The following is a 13,431-nucleotide window of genomic DNA, read 5'->3' as shown; positions in this document are numbered from 1 at the left end:
TGGAGGAATAATGGAAAACACTTCCGCTCAAAGTTGTAATCCTTGCAGAAGATCTCCTGCTACATATTTTGTAACATTGTCAATTAGGGCTACTTGGCGATAGTTTTCTGGATCGCCCTTGTCCCCTCCCTTATACATTGGGGAAAGAATTGAGCCTCGCCAGGAGGATGGGATGCCATGGAACTGGATAATGGTATTGAAAACCAGGGTTAATTGAGCTGCCCAGAACTCCTTTTAAATGGCTGGCGGTATTCAATTCAGGCTCGGCACCCCTTTCCTGCGCCCCTTCGTAATTTGCCTCTGGACAGAGCCTGAGTTAATTGTGCACCAAGATGATGTTTGGTTTGTTTCCCTATGTGGGATTTGCAAGGTTCTTACTAGATCCGAATCTTCTGAGTGGCTCCTAAGTTGTTCCACCTCTGCTCCTAGATTGAAATGATTGAGCAGGAAATGGTACCAGGTAGCCTCAGGAATGTTAGAGGTGGCCATCCTTGGAGGGGCTCTGCTGATTTTGTTTACAGTTTGCCAGAAGGGGGTGGAGTTGATTTTCTTTATATTGTGCAGCAGCTTGGCCCAAAACAAGTCCTGGCACTCTCTTTGAAGCTGCCATTTTGTCCTTTTTAGTTGTTTCTTCGTGGCCCTGAGGTCGTTCAGGAAGACGGGATCTGTAGATGACCTTTGCAGAGCTCCCCAGAAATAATGTACTTTCTTTTTGGACATTGTGACTGTAGTAGTGCACCCCCTCCCATTCAAAGAATCGACCTTGCTCTCGTGCCATTGGCTGGTAGTTGTAACCGGCTTAACTGGCTTGGCACACTGGCTTGCAAAGTTTATGGTAAACTTTTCCCAGGTGTGAGAAAGTGGGTTTCTGTTGCAGTAAAAACCCCCTTTTTTTGTTGCCAGACTACTAATGCTCTTTGACTTGATGTGCCCTGGGGCCCTGCCAATCAGGGCCCCAGGGCCTGTGTTCTTTCCCCAAAACAAAACCCAATTGACAGCTCTGGCCACAGGTAGGTCCCTGGTAAATGGTACCCCATCTACCCAGGGCACTGTGACCAGAGAAGGCTCCTAAGGGCTGCAGCACCAATTGTGCCACCCTTAGAGGCCCTTTTCCCTGGCACACATACAATGCCTTTGCAGGTTGAGTGTCTGGGTGCAGAACAAAACAAGGAGACGACATGGCACACATCCCTGTGTGCCATGCCCACAAACCACTGCCCTGACAGTCACCTCTCTAGCTGGGTGTCCTATGCCAGTGGTGAGGGTACAGGTGCATGAGCCCTGTACCCCTATAGTGCCCAGGTCCATTCCTGGGCCCTGTAAGTGCAGTGCTGCCATTAAGAGTAAATGGTGTTGGGAGGTTGTCATTACGAACTCCACAGCACCATAATGGCTGCACTGAAGACCGGGAAGTTTGGTATCAAACTTCTCAGCACATTAAACCCACACTGATGCCAGTGTGGGATTAAATGTAAAATGCACAACAGAGGGCATCTTAGAGATGCCCCCTGAAACTCGACCAACTCCCAGTGACCTAACTGAGTGGCTGCGCAGGCTGCCACCACCAGACATGTTTCTGGACCCCTGGGCCGAGAGCTTGCTGCTCTCGGGGGCCTGAAACAATGCACATCCTGGGATGAGGTGCCAAGGGTTCACGAAGGAGAAGCTTCAAAGGCATGCCACCTTTGTGAGCTTCTCCAGACCACTTGCTGTACTCAGCAACTGGTCCCCACTGGTTCAACCCCCCACTTTGGGCGGGAGACCCAGAGGGAAAAACAAAGTGAGGAAGAGAGGTGTGCCCACCTCTGCCAACTCCACCCCTAAGGTGGGGGGGGCGAGGTGAAGCTCAACCTCGAATCTCCACCATCTTGAGGATGGGGGACCCAGCCAACCAGGGACAGGCTCCTGCCCCCTCCCACTGGAGAGTGGCAGAATAGAGGGTGTACCCACCCCAGGGAAGGGACCCATTGGTCCCTGTCCTTTACCTACCTGTAACTCCCCTGAATTTAGTATTTAGGGGCACCCTGAACCTTCCTTCCTCAGATCCAGCAACCACAAGAAAAGAAGAAGAAGAAGGACGAGAAGCCGTGCAGAGCTAACAAAAGGACGACGCCCACTGACTTGGCCTCAGCCCTACAGGCCTGTCTACCCTCGAACCTGCTCCTGCAAAATCCTGGTGTGTCCAGCGGCCAGCAACCTCAAAAATCCCAGAGGACCTGCCTGCATTCACTCTCCAAGCTGTTTCTCCCGTGAACAACGGACGTGTTTGAACTGCAGCTTCTGGTGCCAGCCAGAAGCCGCGAATCCAGCACATTCTGCACCCGCCGAGCCCGGCCTGTGTTTGAGTGAACAAACACCACGAGGAGGTTCCCCCAGCGATCCTGACCCGAGATCCGGCGACCCCTGACCTGCCTCAAGCCTCGAGACGACGCCTGCAGCCTCAATCCAGGAGACCCCCCCTACCGTGACCAGAGTGTGTAAGAAAATCCAACGTCTAAAGGCACCCCTGCACCCGACACCCCACGGCCTTGTGTGCCCAACCCAGTGGTGCCTAACCATCCCTCTACATCCCAACTTACCCCTCGAAGTAGTGGTCACTCCTGGAAGATCTTCGTCCCTGAGCCTGCAGTGTTTCTTTGTCCCGTCCATTGAATTCAACATGGCACCTGACCTCAAAACTGCACCCTGCACCCGGCTGCCCTAGTGCCGCTGAGGGTGTTCCTTTGGTGCTAACTTGGTCCCCAACATGCCCTGAGCTGAACCCTAGGAGCTTTGCTCCCACAACCCGGTGGCCTGCTTGCCAGCAGCCACCAACCGGAGTCCCCCTATCCCCCATAGGATAACATTGGGCCTCAACACTCTGCACCCGGCCGTCCGAGTGCCGCTGAAGGTGCAACAACAGTGCATCACTGACCCTGGGAGAGCCGTGAGTCTAACCCCAGAACCCTAACTCAAAAGACCGATTACTTACCTTGAAACCAATAACTCATATTTCCTCATAGGATAACATTGACACTTTTTCTCTCAAAAAGTTTTTGTGTCGACTTTTGAAAACTGCAAATATTCCTTAAAAATTAGCCGATTAACCAAAACGCATTTCCTCAACTGCTTTCAGGAAATGTCCCAGTGCTGAATCCAGGATCCAGCACTGAGTAAGAAAAAGTAACGATAACATAACTTACCTGCTAAGTGAATTTCCTCCCATAGGATAACATTGGTGATTCTATGTGAAAAAGTTTCTGTCAACTTTTGAAGTACAAGAATATTCTTTAAAACTCGTACAAACTACCAAAACGTAATTACTTACCTGTTTTAAGTAGATGTCCCAGTGCTGAATCTAGGAGTCCAGCACTGGATTACAAAAGTAATGCAAAAGTTACTTGCCTGCTAAGTGAATTTCCTCCCATAGGATAACATTGGTGATTCTATGTGAAAAAGTTTCCAACTGTCAACTTTTGAAATACAATAATATTCCTTAAAAATCATACCTTTAACCAAAACGCATTTACTCACCTGTTTTCAGGAAATGTCCCAGGGCTGAATCTAGGATCCAGTCCTGTGGTTAGAAAAGTAATCTGAAAAGTCATTAACTGCATTTTACTTAAAAAGCCCATTCAATTGAATATACTATACCTGCAATGTGTTGCAAAATGCTTTCCTAAACCTGTAATCAAAACCAGTTCCAGTTATACTGCAATTCTGAACTGTGTTCAAACAAGTCAATTACTACTGCAAAGTATTTATATGCTTACCTGTACCAGGCTTGCTTGGTTCTAGAAATAAAACAACAGTATATTTTTGTATACAAAACAATTGGCCTAGAGTTCAGTTCCTGAGTGTGTGAGACCATTTGCTGACTTAGTGTGTACATCAAATGCTTTACACTGTCCTCTGATACTGCCTTACTGCTCGACCAAGCTAATACTTTAGAAAGTAAGGTTCTATATAACTTTAACCTCTGCCAAACCTCTGGAGACTGTTGGACTCTATACACACTGTACCTCACTTTGGTGCAGTATATATAGAGCCAGTTTCTTACACCAGGTGATCAGTGGGTTTTTGCCTGGTGATTTTGAGGTTACCACCACTTATTTAGCACCATGTGGCAATGCTGGTAAGGAGGTGACCGTGCATTATATAAGTTTAAGGTTGATCGTATAACCTGAAATTCCCTGATCCATTGCAGGGGGTGTGAGGTTCTAAGCCTATGTCTAGAATTATCTCTTGAGGCTGATAATAGCTTTCCAGTTCCTCGCCAAATTCAAAAGCTGTGACAGCCTTCATAATAGAAGACTCAAAAATGTATAATCAATGAGGGATGCTCCAGAGTTAGTTACATATGAATGACCAAGGGGTTTGTCAGGGTTAAAGCGGCTGTTTAATGATCTGAGGCCTAGATGTTCTAGATTTCCTTATAGTCTCTGAACTTTTCTGTCTTCTTGATGCCACTGGGAAGACTCTTGAGTTAGTGTCATCTAAAGAACTTCTTGAGCCCCTGTGACCTCATTCATGGATACTTTACTCATTAGCCACATGTTGAAGCCGCCTGTGACAATTAATTTGTTGTCCTGTCCCTTCAGTCAAAGTCAAATTCAAAATCATCTTTATTCGGCATAATTTTTGCCATAAAAGTAGAAAATATAATACACAATACATAAAAGATAAAAACAGGCCTTATTTAGAAAAAATATATCTCATTACAAACTCTGAGATAAAACACAACACAGCCAATTCAGAGGGTTTCTAGCTCATAGTGATTCCTTATTTGTAACGCACTCCTACTAAAATGTAAAACTGCATAGCAAATGTCTCTCAAATGACAGCACTGTAAAAACTCCATTGCAGTAAAAAAAAAAACGTGCATGCACCTATCCTGATGCAATAGTGGAGCTAAAAAGGCAAAACTCAAGTCTACATATAGAGAGCAAAATAGTGCAAAATGGCATATACTCTGGGGAATATTTACAAGGGCTTATAGCCACACGAACATCATTATTTACATATGCTCAATGCCGCCTTGTAAACAAGGCCCCTTTTCATGCTACACTTAGCATGAAATGGGCGGGCAATGGGTGTTGCGAGAGGTGTTCCGCCACAACACCCATTGATTTTGATGCTGCCCCTATTTACAAGGGTGGCGTAAATATGGGGCAGTGCCAAAATTAAGACCAAAAGTAACTTGGTCTTAACATAGTGAAACGAGAAGAAAATATTAATTTCTTCTCGTTTTTGCTGTTTCTATGTGTGCTGCATTGTGCAGGGTGTTCCTTCCTGCACCTAAACAATGATTTAAAAAATTACGATTTGCAACTTCTATGTGTGCTGCACAATGCAGCAAACATAGGAGTTACAAATCACCATTGGTAATTATTTATGTGTAGGAACGGACACCTTCCTGCACATAAACAATCATTCCCTCAATGTAGGCATCCTTTCACTATGGTGCAAGGGTGCCTGCGTTCTAGGCAGCTGAATTTAATGCCAGCAAAAATGCAGGGGTGCGCCGTACCATTGTAAATATGGCACATCCCTGAGTTTTCAGAATGGCGGAGTGTGCTGTTAGCAGTTTTAGCTTAACGCCGCGCTCCGCGATTCAATTCTTAATATGGCACTCTGTTTTGTAATTTGATCACAAGGACACGATGGTAAGTCATGCTTCCATATAGGTTTTGGAAAATCAACTTTAAAATGGAAGAAAATTCAGTCTAAAAAGAGTTAAATAACAAATGGTGGAGCGTGCTCTCAAACCAGATCAAATATGAGTAAATAGGTTTGATCATTGATATGTGGACATTCATCTCAGCAGTTTTCAATTTCAGCGCGTCCGCTCTCTCATCTATGCACAACTCAGAATGATGTGATATCACAGTGGCCTTCGCATCGGCCCTAATGTGCAGGGGCTTTGCGAAAAATTCATTTAACCCTAAATTGTGAAAGCATTCCCTAACTTGCGCCTGACATGGTATGTTAAGGGAATTTTGGAGAGATAGACAGTCAACAATGCACTCTCTCACCAGCTCCGCCTCCAGATTCAACCAACATTTAATCCATAATAATAGAGTTGCAATTTTTATCTGATCCCCTATATTGGGTATGCCCACCTGTTCTTGACAGCAAAATTGCATTGTTTTTTGGAATTGCCAGCAGCCTGTGTATGAAACTATTTTCAACACGTTGAAGAGGGTATGCAATTTGGTACCCCCACAAACCTGCTCTATATACATTTTGATTTAAACAAGGTAGACATCTTTGGCAGAGGTTTATGTCTTAAGTTCCTAGAAAAGTGAAAAATAGCTTCAGTATTCCTGCCCATTTGTTGGTGTTTCATATGTATATGTGCTTTCCATCTAAGGGAGGAGCTAAATATTATACCTAAATATCTGAAATTATTTGTCCTTTTTAGCAGTTTTTGTGTGTATCGGGCCACATGTCATAGTGTAAGATTTTGCCTAATTTACCTTCAGGTCCAAGCCATCCATAAACTCCATAAAGTGGTCCAACACCTTCTGGAGACTGTTTGATGTCTCAGCGATCAATTCCGCATCATCTGCGTAAAGAAATATGGGGATTGATCGCTCACCAACCTTCGGGCCATCCACCCGACCTGTACAAGCTGATCAGTTTTACCATTTATGTATAATAAAAACAGGAACAGGGCTAGGATGCATCCTTGTCTTACGTCTCTTAGTGATTTTATTGGCAAGGTTAGTTCCCCATGTGGGCCATAACGTACCACAACTGTCAAATCATGGTGCAAACGTTTCACTAGGGTAAGGAGACCCAAATCAACCCCCATTTTCTGAATAATTCCCCAGAGTTTATCTCTATTAACTAAATAAAAAAGCACTTGATAGGTCTAGAATGGCTATGGGTTGCTCCTCCTTCTGCCTTTACATATTTGCAGATAATAAGATGTGGATTTAGGGCTTGCTCTAAAGTGCCAATGAATGATCTAAACCCGAATTGAACAGGAGTTAGAACATTGTTTTCCTCGGCCCAAGTTTCTAGGTGGGCCAAAATTACCCTCCCTAGTAGTTTGGTGGTAGCGTCTATCAAGGAGATGGGCCTATAGTAAGTTGGTGAAGATTTGTCTCCTTTTTAAAAAATCCCAAATACGATGGCATACCTCCATGACTCAGGTATGATGCCCTCCACCACACTTCTTAAAACATTTGTAACAACTGGCGCCCAAAAATGGATTTCTGATTTAAAAAAGGTCAACAGGCACCCCATCCAAAGCAGGGGCTTTGCCTGGGGTAGATCGGTTTATTGCATTCACTACCTCATCCAGTTCGATCGGCATAGTTAGGGGGACATCTAAGGGAACAGACCCGAAAGAGTCATTAGAGTGATACTGGGCATCCACCCTTGGTTGAAATGAGTGGATGGTTTATTGCTTCCCAGAACTATCTGCTGTTCCTTAAGGCTGAAGTCACTGTCAGATCTTTCTAAGCTTTTAACCTTATCTCTCTCTTCTTTGCCTCCACTGTGACCTTTTATTCCTGCTTAGCCTTTCGGACACTCAAAGGACAGCAGGGTCTAGTTTTTAACCTAAAAGTGTTTGTGCACTTCTGCACACGCAGCATCGAAGCATCTGTGTACGGGAGCATCCTGTTTTGAACTGTGGATCTTCAAACCTTCTCTTATTGCTTCACTCAATCACTCAAATTCCCTTACAACAGTAGAATGCGACATGTTTTTGGACAGGTTTTTTGTCACTGTAAGAGTCTGGGTGTGTTCAGGGCACCCGACAACCAGCCCCACTACGCTGCTGCCTCAGATTCTGGGGTTGTACTGCTGGGAGGCCATCTTACTCATTCCATTGGGGGCCCAGGAATTTACTTAGTGCATTCCTTAGGACAGAATAGCCAGTTCTTGGTCGAGCCAGTATTGAGGTACCGTTGTTCTGTGACTCCATGACATAAGGGTACCTTGTTCCCTTGAGAGATGTAATTGTAATCCCCCAGCATTTAACCCCTTCAGCGCGGCGCGGATTTCCGCGCCACGCTGAAGGTTCTGTGCGCGGGCGGGGCCATGACGGGGCGGTTCCGTCATGCGCACAGCGCAACCGACGTGCATGACGGAACCGCTCCGTCATGCGCGTCGAAGGGGTTAAAGGTCTCTGCCTCATTTAGAATCTTCTTAGCCATCTCAGTGGAGCCCGCCACTACTTTAGTAGATTCATTTTGTTTATCAGGTCCTGGATCAATGAATTCTATTAACACTGTGAGGTAACCTCGCCCATCCCATCCAGTGTCCGAATGAGTTTGAGAATGTTACCTTTGTTTAAGATATTGAAAGAGCCCCTAGAGATATATTCCAGGTGAAGTAGTGTGCAAGACAATTCTTGTGAGCATCTTAGATCTTTATTAGGGGCATCATGTGGCACTATTGTTAGTTGAGCTTTACTCCATCAAATGGTGGTAGCTAAATTTTCCCATATAGGATGGGGATAGCTTTACAAATGTGTGTGTGGCCTATGAATATTGAAGGAAGCAGCCCCAGTCCGAAGGCCGTAGCTGTGGCCCCTTCTTCCTTGCCAAGTTCAGCCCTGGTGTTTAGGAGTGACTCCGTACTAGTGATGCTATCCTTGTGAAGCCAAATGATTTACCATAACTGGGATAAAGGTGACCAGTGGTGCAGCCACCTGGACGGTTACAACACAACTGTGTATTTCATTCAGAGGGCTAATTTCCTTTGTAGTAATTGCTGACAAAAGATCCTTGCCTATGTCCGAAGCTGTTGATTGATCATGGTGGTTTGCATCCCTAGCAAGTAGGGGTGGTCTGGGTCTAGTATTGAAGATTGGGTAGGATGCTAACCTGCTTGACAGAGGAAGATTTTTATTATGACCCTTTTATCTTTTTAGCTCTCTTTGTTGGCCTATCCATATTTTGTTGAGCGCTGTCAAGCATTGATGAGCCTGTCGTAAGTACTGGTGTCTCCCCAGGGGTGGATCCAACATCTCCATGGCTGAGGATCGTACCTTCCTTGTTTCCACCTGGAGAGTTCCACACTTCAGCCCCCTGACTCCACTATGAGTGCCACCTCTAAGGTACGGTTTTGCCCCATCCAGTTGCCGCCTGAAAAGCGTGCTTCTGCTTGCGTGTATCCTAACCTCTTTTGGGACATGTCTTTAATCAAATTCCTAAAGTCGATGAGTAAATTCGACATCATTTCCTGAAGTGTTGACAATTTGTCCATGACAGGGGAGCAGCCACAACCTTGTCCTATACCCTGTGTGTCCACCTGTGCTCTCTTTATCAAGTTATTTAAGTTTGCAATTTTCTTGTCGATTCCTGCAAGGTACATTGCTGGGGTGTTCAGGAGGCTGATAAGCATATCCATTTTATTTGTCTGGAAGTCTAGTGCCTCTACTGAGCTCTGCAGGATTCTTAGCATTGTTGACCAAAGCACCCCTTGTGAGTTCTAACTTCCTTTTGAGTCGGGGCTAGAGTTTGTTGGTGCCTCATTGCTGTATGAGGCAATCATCCTCTCCCATTTCTTCCAGCAGAGGTGTGAAACGTTATTGTCGTGGTCTTGTAAATCCTTGTTAGTTGGACCAGCATGGTTTTCAGATTTTTTCAGAGACTGTTTATGTCCCTTCTGGCACATCACAAAGGAAGGAATTGTCATGGCCACAGCACAGCCCTGCGGAGTTGAACTGTTGTCGCAGGATCCCATTCCTGTGGCCAGACGTGGATCAGTCACGCGTATTTGGCATTTCTTTTCTTCCTCCTCAAAATGATTTGTTAAATGGACCAGGTCGCCCCCCCCCCCAGCAATGAACTAAGCAATTGCTGCAAGGAGTCTTCCACGAACAGTGGAATAGGATCAATTTTCATCACAGCTCTCCTCTTGCACACTTTCCCAAGATTGCTTTCCACAAAATTGCTTTCCACAGTGACTCCCACTCGCCACTTAGGCGAATTGGCTTTCCTTACTTCTTCACTGGCTTGGATTATTTAAATTGCTGGGCTACTCCCACGGCCACGTTTTTGGGTTGCGAGGACACCTGGATGCTGAGGTGTTCCAGGGTTTGCCAGTGCTGCTTTCCCCTCTTGGCCTCGTGGGTCACAGGCCTCCGGCTCTGGGAATCTAAATTTCTGTTGCACAGTGTTTGCACAGTGTGCCTTGTTGCTTCCTCCACTTTCTCTGCTAAGAACACGGAGCACACGGCTCCAGGCCTGCACAGGGCTTCGTCTACTCCCAAGCTCTCGCTTGCGGTCCCAGAGCTTACTCGGCTTGTCACGCTTTTTCCGTTGGAGCTCAGGACGCAAAGCAGAGAGCTCAAAGCCTCGTGCAGCCTTGCCGAAACGTCACCGGAACTGCTCGCCGATATATCACTGGAACAGTCTTCACTCTGAAATATGTATTCAGTATACGCTGCATATGATTTTTTGCTGCAAATTCTATACTCTGTTACGTAAGAAATTTATTTGCCCAATTTTTAAGAACTATCACTTTGACCAAGTAAGGCCCGCCTTGGTGTTTCTGCAAATGCTGGGCTCTCCCTTTGTCTGTTTTGGAGTTGCCAGTTATCTGTCAGGGGCTATTAGAAGTAGAAATCGAATGTAGTTTAATATATTTTTAGTCTTTTTATAATCTGTGAGAGTCCGAGACCAGGCCTTTTTTATCTTCTTTTCTTTCGAAATCATGAAATAGTCTTTTAAATTTTGGCCTGTTTTATATCTTTTAACACTTTCGCCATTATTTGTGTAAACATATTCTTATGTATATTTGTGTACTTTGTATTGTCTGAATTTTCTTTGTTAATTATCTTTATATGTAACTTTTTGCAAATGAAATCGTCTGTATGCTTTGATGGTTTTAATTATTAACCGAATAAAGCTATTGTTGACTGACTGACTGTATTCAGTCAATGAATGTGCCTCGTAAGCACTCTATAAATGCTGCAGTACACTACGTCAGTCGCGCACTCTCCAATTCCAAGCATCAGAGGTCATCACTAATTTAAAGCTGACCTATAGGAAAACACTATGCATCCATGTAAAACTTAGATATCTGGCAATGAAACGGAAATTGAATTGTATATGTTCTCATTGTATTTCATAAGTGGTTCCTAACTCTATACAATGGATTGTTCAAAGGAAAATGTTAACTGTATTTTTTTAACGGATTTATTGTTTATATTGGATTCTGTAGGGGCTTTTTTGTGTATATTAGTAATATAGATTATTTCTCTCTTTTCCTTGGAGGTTTGTGTGGTTTTAAAACCTTTCTGACAAACATAATATTAAAATAGAATGGTTACAGGTTGTTTGGCTAGATAAATCATTAAATGCATTAATAAAAAAATGGGTGTGATGGGCGCAGACAGGCTATAGAAATGTAAGAGAGCGAGACCTTAAAAAACAGAAGTACCAGCAATACCTTCATAAACATAACAAGAATTACCACCATTTATGCCACTGCAAGCATAATGCCTGTAGTGGGCAAGGCCATGGCAGAAATGCTTATGTCAAAAAATGTCACCATTATGCTAGTCCAGGCTTTATAGATAAGTGAACATCATTGTGGTAGGACAACAAACCTTCATCATGCACGTTCATATTTGAGCAGATCCCTCAGTAAACCTTAGTGCAGGTTCATATTTCCACAACATTCATTAATTCTTAGTGGAAGATCAAAACTGCCCCATAACTCGATAAACCTTAGAATACATTCAGATTGGCTCCAGCACACGTCATTCATGAGCGTATTTTAAGATCACTCACTAGAGTCTGGTGATTGTTCAGATTTTCACAACCACTCACCAAACTGCACTACAAACGCAGGTTGGTACTATCACTCATAGTATGCTGTTTTTAAAAAATGTTTCCACATAGTTATTCAGACAAAAGGTCTTTACACATCTTTACCTTTAAATAACACACTGTCATATTAATCATTTAAATTTGGCTGAAATATGAAAACATCTGACTTTTTCTCCTACTTGAAATCTGCAGATATGTTCCCACCTCCCAATCCACTTTTCGTCTTCTACAAATAGGTTCATTGCTTTTTGTCTCTAAGCAGTACCATTTTAACAAAAAAAGCCATAAAATGGATTTACAAATAGGAAGAACATCAGCAGATGTTTCAAACATTGTGTTCCAAGTTATACTTTGCCCTCAAATCGCGAAGGCAACTGATATTGGCGTTAAGGTACTGTACACAACTTCTAAGGTTCCTGGCAGGATGAAACCCCACACTAAATTTGAGTAAATCGAGTATTTTCAGCTCCTCCGTTATCGCAAGATACTAAAACATAGCTATTCACCTGAAATACTTGTCCTTGAAGCATATGGCTTTCACCTCTTGTGCAATATAGCTTTATTTCTTATCAGAGCATTGACTAGTGATTTTAACTGGGCTTTGGGGTGATTTCCTGACAAATTATTCTATTTTGTATCCAAATTAAATTCATATTGAACATTTACCAAATCAGTTCTTTTGCTTTGTTTTTTACAATTTTCATCTTTAATTTCAGCCCAGCGCTCAGGCGATATCTTCGTAAAAGTAGTGCTATGAAGCTGCCACTTCCAAGCAAGAAAATGCAGATTTTCCACAGCTCTATTGGGAATGGAATCATGATTTTATTAAAGACATGGAGGCTAATATTATGCAATGGTATAAAAACCACAGAATCCAGTCATCTTCCTTCTTTTGCTGCTGCTCATGCATCAGATAAGTATTATGCTGCTTTTTCTCTGTTTGTATTGGCTTATGAATGAAAGAATGCCAATTTCTTGGCTATAGTTATATATCTTTTCATTCGATACACATATCTGTGCAATCTTTAAAGTATCATTAGCTTTTACCTTTTAACTATATTGTTGTTTAGAATGTCAACATCGAGAGTTTCTAAAAGGTGTTAGAATTTTATGTGACTTGGTGGTCGTTCGGTTTAGTTTATACTCCTTTAGCTGTAGATAACCGAAAACGAGTCACTAACTTGCTTGGATGTCTGTCAGGTTTGCTGAAAAACCCGTGCTAGAAGTCAAATATGAGGTCTTTAAAATCCGTCCAAGAGAGCAGGTTTGCAGATTACTGCGGAATGAATGTATATTCTGTTTAATTCCGAGCCCCACGGGCCTATCGGCTTGATGGGCCTTGTTTGTGGTTTATGTTTGATTTCGTGATTTATTGCTGTTTGTTTTCCCGCTTCCCACTTGTAAATCCATCTAAGGGGGGAAAGCTGGTTAAAAAACTCAAACCTTAATGTTGTTTCTTCAGCTGCCAGGAACACTGGCAGGAACTATCCTGACAGGAAGAGCTATTTGAAACAGACGAGCTATCTAACACAACATTTAGGAAGACGTGTGCGCGCGATGGCGAGAGGAAAGCAATATAGTGCGCCTGGGTGTAGTTTTCAGCACCCTATTCATCTCTTCCACCTCACTCAAATAACAGTGGCATTTACTAATT

This window comes from Triturus cristatus, chromosome 7 (assembly GCF_964204655.1).
Source record: "Triturus cristatus chromosome 7, aTriCri1.1, whole genome shotgun sequence".
Taxonomy (NCBI): Eukaryota; Metazoa; Chordata; class Amphibia; order Caudata; family Salamandridae; genus Triturus; species Triturus cristatus.
Note: the sequence above shows the minus strand (reverse complement) of the source record.